We start from the raw sequence: 17,332 nt of genomic DNA, 5'->3' as shown, positions 1-17,332 counted from the left end.
ATTATTCTAGTTAGAGATGCAAAAAAAATAAAATAAAAATAAAAAAAAATGGAGAAGCAGCTAGGGCAACCATGGCAACTAATAAATACACAATACAAAGTTACAAACTTCAAGTACAATCTACTAAGTACTACCTATGTTCTTAAAATATCTTAGATGAAGATTGATGGATGATGTCTAGATCAAGTGCTCCAACCCTAAGGAAGCTAACATTGTGCATTTTGTCACGAACTGCATCTTCATCAACTTGTGAACAAAATTGAAGGACATCTGCACTCATTCACACGAAGCAAAGAAATAAACTAGCCTACACCAGACTTCAGCAAATTGTTTTTCATTATTACAACATGAAGCTTTGAATAAGAGATATGGAGGCTGAAATGGTCAAAGTGGTTGAACAAGATCCCCTGGACCTTCTTGGCATATCAAATGAATTGGTGACGAGGATGAGTATTCACTTCTCCAATGGATTAAACCATCCCATCTTGATGAACAAGCCAGAAGCCCCCACCCACAAATGGCCAAGCATGCATGGGATGAATTTGGCATTGATGTTAATCAAGTAATGGTAGAAGAAGTGATATCAAATAGTGATGATTCACTAATGAATATTGGATCTAGACATGGAACTCATTCACTATGCCCTTTGGTGGTGATGATAATAATGACAACGATGATGCTGGTGGTGACAGATCTAACCCCGATGGTAGTAGTGGGCAAGGTGGTGATGTTGGGGACTATAAAGTAAATAAGGGATGACAAGACTATAGACCAGAAGTGAAATATCCACATCCTCCCCAACTAGAAGATGAGGGCCTACAAAGAAAAATGTGTCCAATTGACAGGTAGTATAGTTGTAGAAAGGGAAAAAGGAGGATGCATCAAACAGAAGAGGAGACCTTTTCCCTTAGTTTGGAATCTATGAGTATAGGAACACAACAAGACTTTAGTAGTTATAGTGATTATCAATCTACACACGACAATTCCTCACAATCAACATATGGCCAACCATTTTTGTCTGCATATGAGCAAGCAACAATATGGAAATTGGTAACAACATACCTATGGGTATGGACAAACAAACCAAGAGTGTGGGTATGTAAATGTTGGGCAATCCTATGGACATACACAACAAGTAGAACAAGCAAGAAGACATCCTAGTACAAGAAAATCTTCTGGCTGAGAAGATACTTCCATGAATCAGATGACAATGAAGAAGTATGAACAACACATGAACAGCTATACTCAATATTTTGGAAATTATATGACATGAGGTGATCATTGTAAATAATATATGTCATCTAAAAATCCTAATTATAGGGATAGGAGAGATGACTTTAAGCCACCAAGAAACTCCATGTGATATTAGATCAATGAATGTAAGATATTTATTCAAAATGTAGTCATTTAAAACAATAAATTTGTTGGCTTAAATCATCAAATGAATAAATCAAGAACTTTATAATCACCTGAATGTTCTTTACTTCATAGCTTGCTTTGCAAAATATATAGTTTAATGCCCTACGCACTAAAAACTTGTCATATATGCATTTTTTTAATGTATTTTGATACTATATTAAGCACTATCATCTATTTTAATACTTCCTAAAGTTTAATTGTAAATTTCCATCGTTTACTATAAATTCCTATAATTTCTTTAAATCGAGCCAAAATCAAAATCAAAATTTCCGTCGAAATTTTTATAAATTGAGACCATCAAAATCAAAATTTTTTACTTGACTGATATTATATTATATAGCATATACTACCATAGTATTATTGTTATAGATTATTATAGAATATAAAGTTATAAACTTATAATAAATTAGTAAGTAATTAAGTAATATAGTTATAGTATTATATATATATATAATTATATTATACTTCTTTAGTTGTTTCTTACTCTTTTTGAATATGTTATTCATTGTTTATTTGTAGGTTGAAAATTGAAATTTGACATGGAAAATTTGTGCTTATTTGAGTGTTAAGAGTTGTGGGAAGATGGCTTCTAGTTCAAGTGTTAAGCATAGAAAAAAGAATTCCAACAAAACGAGTGAAGATCCTACATGGGATCATTGTTTCCAAATCAATGATAATAGGATGCACTTGAAGTGCAATTATTGTGGGCTTGAAAGATGGGGTGGCATAATTAGAATGAAGCGTCATTTTGCGGGGTATCATGATAATGTTGCTCCTTGTAAGAAGTGTCTGAAAAACGTGACGGAAAAATTTTTGAATCTTTTCAAAGGAGTAAAACAAAAGAATGTTAACAATGAAAAAAGAGATTTTTCAAGAAGAGTTCAAAGAATAGGAGAACAAAGACAAGGCACCATGGATGTTTTTGTAAGTAGGGGCAAAGGAGTCAAGGAAAAAGGGTTTAAGCAACAAAACCTTGAATGCATTGGTGAAAAAGAGGGACCAATTAGAACAACGAAGTCTAAATGCTCTTGTTTTTTTTAAGTACAATATTCAACTAGAGCTAAGGCAAGTGAGGAAGCAACAAAGTGGCGGGACATATGATCCAATCTGTTTATCGGACAAGGAATCAAATGTTGAATGAATTACCAAAAAGAAAGGTCCTTGTCTACTGGAAGACATTTCATGGATGAACGTCAATGAGTGCTTTGCGAATAATGGAAGTGTTTGAAATAGCAAGAAAAGAAAAAGAGATATGAGTTGCATTATTGCACAAAGGCAATGCATCACCACTAGCATCTCCTTCTCTTGAGTTGTGTACTTCTGCTCGGCTTCAATAAGCTTATAACTCTTGTATGCAACCAAATGCCCATCCTATAACAAGACTCCCCCAAGGGCATAATCAGAAGCATGTCTATACCTTGAAGGGAATCTCACATCATGGCTTCCTTCAAGTTGTCAAAGGCTCCCTAGAACTTCTCTGTCCAGTATCACCTATGACCCTTCTTCAGCAGTTCTGTTAACGAGGCAATTCCCCTTGAATACCCCTCCACGGACTTTTGGTAATAGTTGGCAAGTCCAACAAAAAGAATGCAGCTCCATCACTGTCGTTGGGATCTTCCAATCTTGAATAGCTCTCACCTTCTCCATGCTCACTTGAATACGACCTTACTCGATCACATGACCAAGGAATTTGATGCTCCATAGAGCAAAAGAGCACTTCTCTTTCTTCACATGAAAGTTGTTCTCCTTCACCCTGTTGAACACCTTTTATGGCTGTTCTTCATATCCCTCTAGAATGGAACTATAGACAACAATGTCATCCAAGCATACCACGACAAACTTGTCGAGGTCCTTATGAAATAACTAGTTCATCAATGTAAAGAATGTCACTGGTGTATTCATCAACTCAAAAGGCATCACCCCAAATTATGCTAGTAGTCTTCGGCTCATCGCCATCTATCGTCCTTATCTGATAGAAGCCTAACTGCAAGTCAAGTCTAGTGAAGTACTTCACATGGCTTTGTTGATCAAACAAATCAACAATCAATGGAATGTGATACTTCTTGCACACAATCACCTTATTGAGCGCACTGTAATCCACACACATCTACAAGCTTGCATCACGTTTCCTCTAAAACAATACCGATGCTCCAAATGATGCTTTGGAAGGACGTATATAACCCGCTTACAACAACTCATCAAGTTGACTCAACTCTAAGAAGCACCATCCAATATAGCCCTTTAGCAGGAGGCTTCACCCCTAGTAACAACTCAATCTCATGCTTGACACCCCTTCGTGGAGGCAAGTTGTGAGGTAACTTGTCTAGCATCACAACTTTATATTCATCCAACATAGCCTAAATGGCAGTAGACACCCACTTTTGAACTACTTCCACCACTAATGTGGTAAGAAATGTTTGCTCACCCCTTTCTCAAGCCCTTCTTAAGCTACATGGCCGAGAGGAACTTCCCATCATCCCCTTCCTTCATAACGGCTTGCACCATGTAAAGGTGGCCTCCCATCAAACAAAATAAACCAGCAAACGGAATCGATACTGCCTTAGTCACCCTAAAAAATTCCATTACAAGTATTACTTTAAAATCATCCATCAACACGTATGTGAACTTCACATATCCCATCCACTGTCCAAGCTTCACAGCCACTTGCTTGGCTACTCTAAAGTAGGTTGAATTACGGAGTTAACGGTTTTCATGCCTCCTGAGTCCTTCTCCAAGTCCAAGTTGAGTATTTGAACTTTCACTTATGAGACAAAATTATTGGTAGCCTCGGTATCCACCATAGCACAAATATCCACAAACATTAACCCTTTCAATTAAGTGACTTTAAGTTCCTTTGCCTACCTCTCCAATGCGTTGGATAACCGCAATACACCCATCCCCAAGGTTTCCTCCTCATCCTCATCTCCTCCTTGTGCCCCCTTCATAATGGAAGCTTGCAATGCATTGAGTAATAACTTGTGAGCGCCTCGGCATAAGAAGCATGTCATCTTACGCTTACCACTGGATGTGTTGAAAGATCGTGACATCGAAGCTTCTTTTGAAGTTGATACCTTGGTGTCAACTCCCCCACTTTTGGGTTACCTTTATAAAAGGACTTTCCATTGTTACCACCCATGCCACTCTTTGTGGAACTCTCTCCAATGTGTCAGTCCAACATTCCATGGCCACATTGTTGGACGTCTTAGCCTGCGCCTCTAGCACTTCAATTCTCTTTGGCATGGTTTCTTACAAATACTTCACACAATCCCACGATACAAAGGCAATCCAAAATGATGAAGCAATTAACCAAGCTCTGATACCAATTGTCGTGGGCTGAACACTTCACACCTTGTGAGAGTATTTAGTGAGGGTGGCAAGTAGGCTAAACACATATAACAAATTCTAGTGAGTTTTACAAGACTGATGAACATTCACCCTCCCCTAAAAAGCTTTATATGCTATTCTAGCTCTAACACTTGGAAACATCAAATTGATCGAGGAGTCATACTCCCACTTTACACTACCACTTTACACTAAGGAATAAACATACTCAAAGCATAGATACTATTATTTACATGATGGCAACCCATCCCATGCACGCAAGACAAGCAGTCATGGGCAAGCATAATGCCCTAAACAAGCAGGGCTCGTGACATCATGATCTCCATGTCCTCTCATAACCTACATTATCCTTTCCATGGTGTCTATTCAAATCAACTCCTATGATTTTTTTTCAAACCTTGTATCTTTCGTATAATACTATCCATATCTTCCCAAAATTATGTTATAAGGTTTTCTACCAAGCCTAGTTAGGGAGCATGTGCACTAATGACATTTATTATCTCTAGGCCTAGAGCTATCTTAATTTTTAGGATCCTATCCCCTATTCTTTTAAAATCTACCATAGTATCTTTTAGGTCTTTCTCTACAATGATTCCCACCCCATTTTTATGTTTTTCTTTTCCAATGTACCAAAGTGTAAATCCTGATTTTTCAATTTCTCTAGCTTTCTCCCTTGCCCGTTTAGTCTCTTGAAGGTAGATTACATTAATTTTTCTTTTGATCATTGTATCCACTATCTCCCTACTTTTGCCCATAAGTATCCATATATTCCAAGTTGCTAATGTAATCCTAATTTCCTATGCTAACTTCTTAACCCTCTCCCATCTAGAATGACCAGCCTTGCCCACCTTCGTCCATTTTTCGCTGCTCCTAGGTGGTATAAGTGCAACATGCAAGTTGTAGAGACACCCCAGTGAATATTTGGAAAGAATTCATGTCATAAAGACCTGACAAGTTTTACACTAACTATCAGCTACCTAATGCAACCCTATTCCTTTATTCGGGCTTGGGACCAGCTGTGTAAAAATATTTAGGGCAATTAGTGTTATACAGGTGGAGTGCATGTATCTACCCATTCTTTATGGATAAAAAATTAGGGAAAAACTATTGTAGCTCTGTGTTGAAAATTATAAGGAGTCGTATGCATATATTATGTTTTCGAAAATAGAAGGTGGTAAAAAAAGACTAGTGCATAAACTGAAATGCAAAAGGTGTGCAAGTTCTAACTTGAAAACAGAGCAAGTGTAATTTGTTCTTGGAGAAAGAATGTTATTAGTAAATCTAAAAAATAAGTCAAACCAATGAGGAAATACACAACTCATGATGAGAGATGAAGAGAAGATAAGAAGGAGAAAAGAAACAATCAACAACTTTTCCCCGAGCACTTACATACAGCTCCAAGTCTGCTTTATATATTAATAAGAATAAAAACATTTAAGGATAAAAATACCCCCACTCACACAACCTAATAACTAAGATAACATATTTCCTTCTAACACTCCCCCTCAAGCTAGAGGTTTATAAATATCACCTAACCCCAACTTGTTACAACTATTAGACAAGGTGGGCTTAAATATAGGCTTTGTGAAAACATTGCCTAACTGATACACAGATTTCACAAACAGAGTATTCGCTACCTTCTTCAACACAGAATCCCTCACAAAATGACAACCAACTTCAATGTGCTCTGTCCTCTCATGAAATATAAAATTTCTAATGATATAAATGGAAAATTGGTTATCAAAAAACATATCTATTGGGTCTGTTATCAAGAATCCCATCTCTGGCATAAGTGACTTCAACCACACAAGCTCACTCACAGTATGAGCCATGACTTTGTATTCTGCTTCAGCACTAGATCTCCCTACAGTATTTTTTTTCTTGCTTCACTAGGTAACAAGATTACCTTCCACAAATATATAGTATCCAGTAGCAGACCTTCGATCATCAATAGAACTCACCCAATCTACACTGGAGTGTCCCATGATATCACAATTTTTATTACATTTATATATCAAACCTTTGCCAAGAGAGCCTTTCAGATAGTGCAAAATCCTACAAACAGCGTCCCAATGTGGTTGTTTGTGATTTTCCATAAACTGACTAACCACCCCCATTGCAAAAGATGTGTTAGGCCAAATGACAGTCAAGTAGATAAACTTACCAACCAACTGCCTATATCAACGTTCATCTTTAAATTCCGTTCAAACATCCCTGGACAACTTCATGTTAGGATCGTAAGCGTATCAATTGGTTAAGCTCCCAATAAACCAATCTCACTTAGCAAGTCCAAGGTATATTTTTGTTGGGATAGATTCAACCATTTCCTACACCATACAATCTCAATACCAAGAAAGTATGCAGAGTACCCAAGTCCTTGACTAGAAATTTACTTTGATGCCACCCCTTAACATCTGCAATCCGCTCTAATCGCTACCAACAATGATGATATCATCGACATAAACCACAAGAAGTACCACTCTTGTCTCCTTTTTTTGCAGACAAAGACCAAATGATTAGAGTAGCACTAAATAAAGCCAAATGTAGAGATCACCACACTAAACTTGTCAAACCAGGCTCGACAAGACCGCTTCAGAGCATAAATGGCCTACATAATTTACCATCCTCCCCCTAAGCAACATACCCTAGAGCCTTAAGTCATTCAATAGAGCCATCAGGAATATAATTGATAGTGTAGACCCACGACACCTAACCAACTCCTTACTAGGAGGAAGATCCACCAAATTCCATATCCCTCGAGTGATCAAGGCACCCATTTCTACATCCATTGCATGCTTCCATCTTCAACATGTGAGGAAGGGACAGAAACAGAAGAAATAGACAAGGCAAAAGAATACATAAGACTAGGAAGGTGAAAAAATCGAAACATAATGGGCAACAAGATAAGCAACTAAGGACTATTGAGTACATGTTCGAGTATTTTTTCGATGAGCAATGAGCAAACCCAAGTCACATTGGGATGAATCTCCAAAACTAGAAGTCTGACCAATGATGGGCAAAGGGGTGGCTGCATGATGTTTGTACTGTTGTGCTTGCTTTCCGTTGATTATAAACCTTCAATTGTTTCTTTAGGTCATTAACAATTGAATTTGGAAGAATAGAAGATTCCTGAAAAGCAATAATAGTAGTAATAGGAGGATCAACACAATAGGGAGTACTCCACAATGATAGTGATGTTTTGCTTGCTTTCCGTCATTCATAAACCTTCAATTGTTTCTTTAGGTAATTAACAATTGGATTTGGAAGAATAGAAGATTCCTGGAGAGGGATAACAATAGGAACAGAAGGATCAACACAAGAGAGGGGATCATAAAACATTGATGAACTCAAAATAGATTCATCCAAGGAGGATCCTGCACTAGGGAAATAAGGTGTTTCCTAAAAAATGGTGACATTTGCACTAACGTATTTCCTACGAGTGTGGGGATCATAATATCTTAACTCTTTATGTACCAAAAAAAGACACATTTAACAACACCAAGAAAGAACTTGTCCAAAACAATATGTGGAACATGGACAAAACATGTGCACTCAAAAACATGAGGCACAATAGAGAACATGGATGTTTCTGAGTAAACGACGGTGAAAGGAATTTGTCCTTTTAGAACATTGGAGGGCATCCTATTGAGCAGAAAACAAACTGTTAGAAGAGCATCAGTCCAAAAGGTTTTAGGAACATGCATATGAAGGAGTCAGATTGTGCTATGTAAAGTAAATGTCAATTTTTCCTTTCAGCTACTCCATTCTATTGAGGGGTATGCATACATGATGTTTGATGAATATTTCCTTTGGATAAGCAAAAAGGCTGAAGCTCATTTTGAACAAATTTAAGCACATTATTAGATCGAAAAAATTTGAATACCAATGTTAAATTGAGTTTTTATTTCTTCACAGAATTGAGTAAATAGATTCGAAAATTCAGACTTGTCCTTAATAAATAGATCCAAGTCATACGCAAAAAATCATCCACAAAAGACACAAAATATTGATGAAAAGTCCAATTTTTTACTCTACATGGACCCCAAATATCTGAATGAATTTCAAAAAACAATAATTTACTACGAGACTTGATCCTAGATGGAAAAAATGTCCTAACATGCTCCCCAACTGACATGCAGAACATTCAAAATGAAAAACAAACTTGAACACTGGAAAAACTTGTGGTAGCTTTTGAAGAGATGGACAACCCAAACAAGTGTGCCACTAATCAAGAGAAACACCATGAGTAGAAATTGAGGAAGCCGTATGATAAGAACTAAATTTACTACCACGCCATCAAAATAGTACAAGCCATCCCTCTCAAGCACTCCACCAATCCTCTTTTTTGTCTGGAGATCCTGAATAACACAATTAGAAGTAAATAAGGTGACAAAACAATTATGAGATTTAGTTAATTGACCAACTAATAATAGGTTAAAGGAAAATTTTGGCACATATAACATAGAGCAAAGAGGCATAGAAAAAAACGAACGAATATTGCCACAACCAAAAATTGGTGTAATTGAACCATCGGAAAGAGTAACTTTAGTGTGTAAAGTAGTTGACTTCACAGACTCGAATAAATTAGAACTTCCTATCATATGGGAGGATGCACCAAAAGCAGTAACCCAAGGGGAACAGGATGAAGAGGCAAGAAGCCCAGTTGTACTTGAGCGGGCTGTAGTAGCATTAGATGTAGAAGACTGAGTTTGGAGTTGTTGAACCATGTGTACAAGCTTGTTATACTCCTCTCAGGACACAGAAGATGATGTACTCAACTCCCCAATAGAGTGAACAGGTGCATTTGAAGTTTCAATGGTGGGATCACCCTTGGCAAGAGACTTATTGACCCAAGTCGATTTCCAATGGAGATCCCAACAACAATCCATGGTATGGTTTTCCTTACCACAACATGTGCACATGCAGGAATTGCCTCAAAGAACTCCTAGTCTTAATATAGTACTTTTTCCACGATTGCTCTACAAACCCCATCCTTGTCCTCCAAAATTTCCCTTACCACAATTGGAGGTAGAGCTACCATAGCTGAACAGTCATGAGAAGAAGATTGAGAATCATCTTTGGTGATACATTGGGTTCTAGTATCTGCTTCATTCATGGATGGTATGGATTCACCAACAAGAATCTGATCACAAATGGATTGAAGCTTAGGACTCAATAAACAAAAACTTGGCAGCCAAAAACTCTGCGCTTTGCCTCTTAATCATCTCAATGTTGGAGCTAGCTGGTTGACGGATGCTGAGTTCCTCCCATATAACCTTCAAAGTGCTACTCACTAATGGACCTACCTTCTTGGTCATATTTGAAGATCTTCTCATATAGGTCAAAACACGAGTTTGATTTTTATCTTGTGAGAAGCTTTCACAAAGATCATCGCATACAACCTTGGCTTTTCTATGAAACATCATGTTCGCAGCAACTTGTGGCTCCATGTTATTCCACAACCATACAACAATATATCATTCTCTTTCATCCAATCTTCATAATCCTTGGAGTACGAAGATGGAGGAGAACGTAAGAAATACTTGGACTTCCCTTTCACATTAATATACACACGCACTGCCTGAGACCACAACAAGTAGTTGGAGGATCCATCCAGTTTGATGGTTGTGATCTGTACATTAACAGTATCAGCTAAGCTCCCTCCAAGTCTCTATAGAGGCTATCAAAAACACCTTCTACACACTACAATCAGCACACAACAGTATAGGGAATGAATAACACAGCAACTCTGCAAAATCAGGCAGCACACAGGCACAGGACAGCACTCCATATCTTAGAAGTTCCACAACATGAAAGGAGGCTATGACCACAAGACTGAATTTACAATATCATAGGAGGAATCAAAGGCATAAATGGTCTCTCACTAATCCTGTCAAAGCTGGCTTTGAGCACATAGAGCAGAGAAGACCGCACCACAAAAAAGCACCACAGGCAAACAAAACCGTGTACACTACAAAACCAATCTGGCAGCAGCTAGAAGCATAGGCAGGCACGAAAACAGCAACTAGAACATCATAACAGTATCATCACTGCACCAGCAACAGAGAAAATATCAAAGAAGCAACAGCAGTCTGCAAGAAACAGTAGGGGCTGTCTTTACATGAGCAAACTACCACGAGCCACACAAAACCCACAATAGTGGCTCACAGCTGAGAGGAGGAGGAGGAAAAAAAAAAAAACACTTAAACGACTCTCAAACCAATATATATATCTACTTTAAGCCTTTAAGGGTTGACAAGGGAGAGAAAAAGAAAAAGGAGAGGAAAAGAAGGCTGTACTAGGTCAGATCAATCTCGTTCAGAGAAACTGCTCTGATACCATGTTGCAAATCTGAAATAAATTGAAAAACCAAAGAGAAAATACAGAACTCAAAGTTAGAGATAAAGAGAAGAAAGAGAAAAGAACAATAGGCAACTTTTCCTGGAGCACTTACGTACAGCTCCAGGCCTGCCTCTTATATGTTAATAAGAATAAAAAGATCTAAGGACAAAAATACCCCCACTCACACAACCTAATTACTAATTTAACATATTTCCTTCTAACATTGTTAAAATGCAATTTGTTTAACTTGAAAACTTAATACCCCAGTCAGCAATTGATTGATGCAAACTATTTTCAAAAATTCAATGTAAGCAAAACTAGAAACTCACACATCCTACTTAAGTAATCTAAACTAAATATTCTACTAATTCCCTAACCTATGTCCAGTTCACAATTATCCAAAGAAAGCCGTAGATCCACATCTAGAAACCAAGCATGAATCTCGATTGAACTTAAAAAATAAAAATAAAAATAAAAATCTAAAGCACGCAAGTTTGAAGTGTCAATCAAAAGCTATAATAAATGTAAAACTCGTGCATAAGTAATTTTAAAAAATTAAAGTAGATTCTGAGAGTTACAAATAATTCATGTCTTGAGATCCAAAAATGTGAAGTTTAATGCATATGTTAAGCCTACAAATCAAAACACAAAACCTAATCTATCAACCAATAAGGTAACAACAATCGAGAAAAGAAAAATGGATTGACAAAGGGGGAAGATCTCACTAGTGAATTACAGTATGGTGGATAGAGTTGTGTGTGACAAAGACTTATCAAAACTCCAACATATGAGAGAGAGAGAGAGAGAGAGAGAGAGAGAGAGAGAGAGAGAGAGAGAGAGAGATAGGGGAGGATCTTGTTTGAGCGGAAGGGGACTATCACAGCAAAGCAGTGATGGTTTTGTGGCAGCAATGGATGCAATGGTTGCGAGAAAGGGGAAGGGATGGATCTTATTTGAGGGTCGGTGATGGTGTCATGGTAATGATTAGGCAACAGTATGAAGAGAGCAAAGGACGGATCCAATTTACAAGATGGTGATGGCTTCGCGTCGATGGTGGTTGCCACCATAAAGATAAAGAGTGGGCCAAATCGTGGTCTGGTGGTGACAAACGGTGCTCAAGGTTGATCATTGGCGTGCAAGTGGGTCTCCATGCAAGTGGAAGGCCGAGAGGCTACCGGAGAAGCTTCACGGCTCTGGCAGCAACAACGTTGCAAAGATACATGCAAAAGAGAGATTGAGTGGAGATAAAGAAGGGGAAGTCGCCATCGCTACAACAAGATGGTGGTCACATGGTCATAGCGAGAAGGAGGTCATGTGATGGTGGCAGGGAACACAGTAGGCAGCGACACAAGTAACCTCCTGCATCATCAATGGCGGCATGGTGATCAAAGTGGCTTGCGACAACTCATCATTGGTCACAGTACACAAATCTAGATTTGGCGATGTCCTACTCGACAACATCAAGAACGACTACCGCCAAGGAGGAATCGGAGTCGATGGTGGCTGAATCATTGACCCTAAACAAGATCTCACAGTAGGGAGACACTCGCACGCTGGCTTGTGGTGGCATTGCATTGGGGAAGCTTAAGCGCATAGCGGAGTTGCGCAAAGTCATGACATGTTTGTGAATGATGTTTTGTTCCTGCCCAAATGGATGACTATTTTGATAATGTTTAGTGTGATATCATAGTCATGAGCATTGGCCATGTACTCCCTGGTTCTCCTCAATTGGATGATTTGGGTGTGGCTTAGGATCTGTGAATGCATATATCTTCCACTATAATGCGAAGAAAATCATTTTGAAGCCTGCTCTACCAACCAACCAAGACAAGGAATCTAAAACCATTGATCATGTCAAAGTTACTCAACTTAAAGACACTTCAAAGCAAGACAGTAAGTAATTCAAACATTCCTATTGTTGAGTTTCTCATTCCCAATGTGTTTATTGATGCCAACTCTCAATTCAAATCTATGAAACTACCAAAGAAACATGGTTTCTTGTATCACTCAAGCGCTAGCGTTCAAAATTCCAAGTTTGTTTCTTACTTTTGCTCCTCTAACATTTCAAAATTCAAGGTCAAATTATTTTCTAACTGAGGGAGATTTGATGTAGGACAAGAAGCAAAGCCTTGGGAAGACCCTTGTTGGAGAATAATTAAGAAGAATTGAGTCAAGAGATTGTTCAATTTAGTTAGTATTTTATTGTGTGTTTACTTTAATTAGTATAGCACTATATGTATTTGGGGCTTGTTTGTAATATTTGTGTATTCTAGGGTTATGTTTGTAATGTAATGCATTTTTAGGGGTACATGTGTAACTCCATGTGAAGAGGTTTTCTTGTAGTGTGTGAAAGTCATATTGTAGACAGGTTTTGTTGAATTTGAATTTGAAGTGAACATGAGTTTCCTCCCTCGTATCTCCTCTCTCCTCTCCTCCCCTCCTCTTCCTTCTTCTCTTCAATTTCTTCTAATTTCTTCCCATGGCCGCAGATCCTTGATGCTACCCCTACATCATGAGGACTTACTTTTAATCACATCATGCGATAAGAATTTCCCTTTAAGGGGAACCTCCGCAATCATTTTTCAATCAAAGATATGTTTTTCAAAACCTCATTATTGGCCCCAAATCCCACTTCCAATTTGCGTCTACTAAATGCTTCCCAGCTAAGAAGGCCATCTCTCTTATTCTCCCCAAAACCCAACTAGACAAAATCACACATCATCCTCTCAAGAATTCTAGTGATGCTCTTGGAAATTCTTGAGGACTTGCAACATAACTAAACTGTTTTAGTTTCTTTTCTTTCTTTAGTCGTTACCCTTTTCATTATTAGAGAACACCTTGTGCATAGAAGGCCTTTTAAAGGCTTACAAAGCTTGGAAAATGAGAAAATTAATTTCAAAAACCTAAATAAACTAAAATACTAATTTTTTACATAAAAATATCTTGGAAACTTCAAGCTATTATCCAACTATGTAAAATTTAAAATTTAAAATTTAAAAAATATATTAAAATATAAATTATTGAAGTAGCATAGCTCTTCCTTGCATATTGCATCATTCTCCCCTAGTTGGAAAAACTTTGACCCCAAAACCCCACTCCACATGGTTTAATAAATAAACAAAAAAATCTAACCACAACAATATTATTAATCTTAATAATCCTAGCACTACTCTCACCCGTCAAAAACCAAAAATACATCAAGACAATTGCACACAGGGTAGCACACTTTCCAAGTTTAGCTCCAAAACAATTTAACGACAGAGCCAGCAACTTCAATATATCAAAGGGTGGACAAAATGGGAATCCAATTTATATACCAAAACAATCAACCCAATCCTACAGAAAGCTTGAAATAACTGCACAGACGTGCTAATACCTACAAATGTACAAATATATATAGATAACAGAGTGGAACCCAGTACAGAAAACCCTAACGTTTAATTTGAACATAGATAAATTGTAAGAAAATAAACCAATTTCAAGTTAAAATCTTCAAATCCAAGGAAACAGAACCGCCCGCTCTACTAAGCCTGGGCCAGCTACTTGGCTTAGTTGAGCCAATAAACCAGTTCACAGAATCCATAACAACAAAAACACTAGAGTAAAGATTCAACATCTTCCTTACATTTGGTTTTTTTCCGCAGCAAGCAGAACGCCGGTTATGAAGAGTCAGTACAATTAAAGCTGAGGAAGAAACCTGATGGTGCCCTGAACAGCAGTTCCGTTCTTGAGCTCAATAGACAAGGTATCATCGTTCAGTTTCGTCAAAAAAGCAGCTCATCTTCATATTCAAATGTAGGAAAACCGAAAACGTGACATTGAAGCGCAGACAGGCACAGGTTTGGTATAAGAGATAAACTGCAAAAGCTCCACAAAATTTTTGTACTTGGTAATAAGCGCTCTGAAATTTCATAAATTATAATATCCGCCTCATATCCTTTTCGGCACTAAGCCTCCAACTTTATTGCTCCGTATAAAAGAAAGGAAATAAAAATTAAATCATTTTTTTAGATTTCCTCTTAAGTCTTAAATACTATTAAAAATAAATTTTTATTTGAATATAATTAAATTTTAAGAAAATTATATATGAAATTGTGAAATCAACATTTTAGTCACTAATTAATTACATATTTTAGTTTCTTTTTCAGTTTTCTTCATCATATTTTTCTTTTTTTTTTCTCTAATAAGTTCCAAGTTGGCATTTGTATATTTAGAAAATAAATATATTAAAGAAGATGCTAGTGAGTGATATTTTAAAATAAAATATAAAGACTAATTATTTATTTGATACGCAAAAATAAAGTGGAATGTAATTAGGGGTGACAAAATCGGTTAACAGGTCAAGTTTGGACAGGTCGTAAATAAGCAGAAGTTAAACAACTTCAGATTCGAGTTGACCTGTTTACTAATGGGTGACTAACATATAAAGTCAAACTCGTTCGTTTAATAAACAAGTCATAAACAGACACCTGTTAAGAACTCATTTAAAAATATATTTTATTATTTTTCATTTTTTAACACATTTCATATAAAGTGACATATTTAAAAAAAATAACACTCTTTTATTTTATTTATTAATATCTTAACAAAAAAAACATTAAATAGTATATTTTTTAATTAATATTTTTTAATCTATTATGCGTGTAAAACGGGGTCATGTTCAAATCGACCTGCCAAACCTCTTTATTAAACGCGGTAGGGTTCGAGTTGACCCGTTGATAAACAGGTCACCTTCTACTAAGTCCGAACCCGATTTAAACGAGGGTTGTGGGTCACCTGTCAAGTTATAACCCATTTTGCCACCCCTAAATGCAGTGGAATTGGTGTTTTTTATTTTTCATTCTATTTACTCTTAATCCATTGAATCATGGCGTTCCAAACATTATGTTAGAAAGGAGTTGATGATAAATGTTCATTTAATTGATTTTTTAAATTGACAAAACATTATTTGATTGAGTGGAATAATAAATATTAATTGTAAATATTTATGAAATAAAAAATATTTAGTTACTTTGCAGTGAATATTTAAATTTCCAAATCTCATTCTCAACCTTACTCGATCATTTCTAAAATTAGTCATACCAAATTAACATGAGACGGTATTGGCTTATAATCAAATTATAAATGACAATGTCATATTTAAGTTATATCTCATTCTCTATATTATTTCATTCTCATTCCATTACTCATGCCAAGCATAACAAAATGAAACGAACTCAATAAACATTAAAAATCGAATTTTTTTTTTAAGAGTATGAAATTTCTAAGGATTACCCTGTTTTTCATTTTATATATATTTAAAAAAAAAGATAGATGACAAATCCAACAATCCATATCATTTGATTTTTAAAAATAGAAATAAATATCAATTTTTTTTAAAAAATCACATTTTATTTGGAAAAAAAATTAAGTCTTGTTTTCCCATTTAAAAAATAATTATAAAGTAAATAAAAATAAACTAAGCATTTAAAATAAATTTGGACTTTGAATATTTGAATTAAACATGTCAAATTCAAACTTTATTTCATATTTTTTTTAAAAATCCAATGAGAATTAAACTTTATGTGATTTTTTAACGAAAATAAACATAAAAATAAGATAAAAATTATTAAAAATGAGAAATTTATTTCCAAAATGGGGACACACATGCAGAAAGCATTTGTGCGGTAGCTGGGCGAGTAGTGGGGAGAGAGAGAGACTGGGGAAGGCCACACACACACACACACATGAATGCTGACAGCCAGACATGTATGCATCACCTTAAAGTTAACATATATTCTATACAAAATTTCAATATCCTCTCAAATAAGAATAATATATGATAAAAAATATTATTTCCACATTATTTAAAGAGCATAAATAGTTTTATTTCATTTACGGGTGTGCAAACGTTCGATTGGGCAAAATTCGATTAATTAACCGAATTTTTCGGTTAACATTAATCCCTAACCAAACCGGCTAAATTAGTTGCTGTAACCAACCGTACCCAATTGAACCAACTTTTCGGGTAATTCGGTAAACCAAATTTGACCAAATGAATTTAAAATTAATTATATAAATAAATTATGATTGCAAATTATATTTCTAATTTACCAAGTTCAGTTTAATTAATAAAAGGGTTTATTAATAAAAGGGATATTCTCAAGTAAACATTTAAGATTTAACATATATCATATATTAATATTACTAGTTTATATTTAATTATTAATTAATTAATAATTCGTGTAAT

The 17,332-nt window shown here is 36.1% G+C and overlaps 1 protein-coding gene across 2 annotated transcripts in view; it reads right to left on the bottom strand.

Annotated features, from left to right (window-relative positions):
• Positions 1 to 14,966, bottom strand: part of LOC131160462 (light-mediated development protein DET1) — a 104,171-nt gene extending 89,205 nt beyond the window's left edge. For both annotated transcript variants that reach the window (XM_058116166.1, XM_058116167.1), the window contains exon 1: positions 14,729 to 14,966. The gene's annotated coding sequence lies outside the window, so the exon portion shown is untranslated. The remainder of the gene's footprint in view (positions 1 to 14,728) is intronic.
• Positions 14,967 to 17,332: the final 2,366 nt, after the last annotated feature.

The sequence above is a fragment of the Malania oleifera genome, chromosome 7, assembly GCF_029873635.1.
Source record: "Malania oleifera isolate guangnan ecotype guangnan chromosome 7, ASM2987363v1, whole genome shotgun sequence".
In the NCBI taxonomy this organism is placed as follows: Eukaryota; Viridiplantae; Streptophyta; class Magnoliopsida; order Santalales; family Ximeniaceae; genus Malania; species Malania oleifera.
This window is presented reverse-complemented; position numbering and strand designations above follow the sequence as displayed.